We start from the raw sequence: 2,878 nt of genomic DNA, 5'->3' as shown, positions 1-2,878 counted from the left end.
CGACTCAAATGGACTTAATAAATATCTACAGAACATTCCATCCTAACACAAAAGAATATACCTTCTTCTCAGCACCCCATGGAACCGTCTCAAATATTGACCACATGCTTGGCCACAAAACAAATCTCAACAGATACAAAAAAATTGGAATAACCTCCTGTATCTTATCAGACCACCATGCCTTAAAGTTAGACCTCAACAACAACAAAAATTATAGAAAACCCACAAACTCATGGAAACTGAATAATGCCCATCTGAAACATCAATGGGTCAAGGAAGAAATAAAGAAAGAAATTAAAGATTTCCTAGAATTCAATGAAAATGAAAGTACAACATACCCAAACTTATGGGACACTATGAAAGCAGTGCTAAGAGGAAAATTCATAGCTCTAAATGCACACATAAAGAAGATGGAGCAATCCCATACCAATGAATTAACAGCACAACTGAAAGCTCTAGAACAAAAAGAAACAAACTCACCCAGGAGAAATAGACGCCAGGAAATAATCAAATTGAGGGCTGAAATCAACGAAAGAGAAAACAAGAGAACAATACAAAAAAATCAATGAAACAAAGAGTTGGTTCTTTGAAAAAATTAACAAGATAGACAAACCCCTAGCCAAATTAACCAAAAGGCAAAGAGAGAGCTCCCAAATTAACAAAATCAGAAATGAAAAGGGAGACATAACAACAGACAACGAGGAAATCCAGAGAATCATCAATCATACTTCAAAAACCTGTACTAGGTGGTGAAGTAGGGGGAGGGCTCCAAGGAGGCCTTGGGAAGAGCCGAGGTCTGAACTATAAAGTGAGAAATTGATGTGGGTACTGCTAGTCTCTGACCAGCGACTTGAAGTCTGAGATCATCGTGGAACCGTCATCTTTGAAATTTATAAAACATGGAGAAGACTCAAGAGAAAGCTGAAAGAATTCTTCTAGAGCCCTATAGGTAAACAGGTGAGAGCCAAACTTTCACAGGCATTTAATCACTGGCTGAAAGTTCCAGAAGACAAACTACAGATTATCATTGAAGTAACTGAAATGTTGCATAACGCCAGCCTACTCATTGATGATATTGAAGACAATTCAAAGCTCCGACGTGGTTTTCCAGTGGCGCATAGCATCTATGGAATCCCATCTGTCATCAATTCTGCCAATTATGTCTATTTCCTTGGCCTGGAGAAAGTCTTAACACTTGATCACCCAGATGCTGTAAAGCTTTTCACACACCAACTTTTGGAACTCCATCAGGGACAAGGCCTAGATATTTACTGGAGGGACACCTACACCTGTCCCACTGAGGAAGAATACAAAGCCATGGTGTTGCAGAAGACAGGTGGATTGTTTGGACTAGCAGTGGGTCTCATGCAGTTGTTCTCTGATTACAAAGAAGATTTAAAGCCACTGCTTGATACACTTGGACTCTTCTTCCAGATTAGAGATGATTATGCCAATTTACACTCCAAAGAATACAGTGAAAACAAAAGTTTCTGTGAAGACCTGACAGAAGGGAAGTTCTCATTCCCCACTATTCATGCCATCTGGTCAAGGCCAGAAAGCACCCAGGTACAGAATATCCTGCGCCAAAGAACAGAAAATATAGATATTAAAAAATACTGTGTGCAGTACCTGGAGGATGTAGGTTCTTTTGAATATACTCGATACACTCTGAGAGAGCTTGAAGCTAAAGCCTATAAACAAATTGAGGCCTGTGGTGGGAACCCTGCACTAGTGGCTTTAGTGAAGCATTTAAGTAAGATGTTCACAGAAGAAAATGAATAATATTTGCTGATTTTGGTTAGATTCAATGGCTTCTTTCAGTTGAAAATGCGGAGTGGCTTCCTGTTTATCTTTTCAAGTACTAGTCTCCAAAAACTGAGTAAATGAGGATGATGTGGGTGAAAGTGTTTCATTGTCAGAATCCCTTTGCATAAAAATACAAATTTGAGGGCTAGAGTGATGGCTCAGTGGTTAAGAGGCTTGCACAGAACCCAGGTTCAATTCCCAGTGCCCATATAGAAGTTCACCACCATCTATAACTGCAGTTCCGATGATCTGATGGCCTCTTCTGAACTTTGCAGGCAGGAGACATGCACATAATACACTGACACACACATAGGCAAAGCACTCATACAAATGAGATAGATTTTTTTAATTTTTTAAAAAACACAAAGTTGAAAGTACCAGGAGCCACAAAAACGGGTCTTAGAAATGTCAGACGCTAAATGTGACCAACTCCCTACTACCACACATGTTCTGGATTTATGAATAAAAAAGACATCTTCCAAGAAAAAAAAAAACCTGTACTCCACAAAAATGGAAAACCAGGAAGAAATGGACAATTTTCTGGATAAATACCACATACCAAAATTAAATCAAGACCAGATAAACCATTTAAATAGACCAATAACCCCTAAAGAAATAGAAACAGTCATCAAAAGTCTCCGAACCAAAAAAAGCCCAGGACCAGACGGTTTCAGTGCAGAATTCTACCAGACTTTCAAAGAAGGACTAATACCAATACTCTTCAAAGTGTTCCACACAATAGAAACAGAAGGAACACTACCAAACTCTTTTTGTGAGGCTACAATTACCCTGATATCCAAACCACACAAAGATGCAACAAAGAAAGAGAACTACAGACCAATCTCCCTCATGAACATTGATGCAAAAATACTCAACAAAATATTGGCAAACCGAATCCAAGAATACATCAAAACAATTATCCATCACAACCAAGTAGGATTCATCCCAGGGATGCAAGGATGGTTCAACAGACGAAAATCAGTCAATGTAATACACCATATAAACAAACTGAAAGAAAAAAACCACATGATCATCTCCTTAGATGCTGAAAAAGCCTTTGACAAAATCCAAC

The 2,878-nt window shown here is 38.7% G+C and overlaps 1 pseudogene; it reads left to right on the top strand.

The window, feature by feature from the left end:
• The first annotated feature begins 774 nt into the window (after positions 1–774).
• On the top strand, positions 775–2,308 carry LOC143272814 (geranylgeranyl pyrophosphate synthase pseudogene; annotated as a pseudogene).
• The last annotated feature ends 570 nt before the right edge of the window (positions 2,309–2,878 follow it).

This window comes from Peromyscus maniculatus, chromosome 4, assembly GCF_049852395.1.
Source record: "Peromyscus maniculatus bairdii isolate BWxNUB_F1_BW_parent chromosome 4, HU_Pman_BW_mat_3.1, whole genome shotgun sequence".
NCBI lineage: Eukaryota > Metazoa > Chordata > Mammalia > Rodentia > Cricetidae > Peromyscus > Peromyscus maniculatus.
The sequence above is the reverse complement of the archived record's forward strand: the minus strand, read 5'-3'. Positions and strand labels throughout refer to the sequence as shown.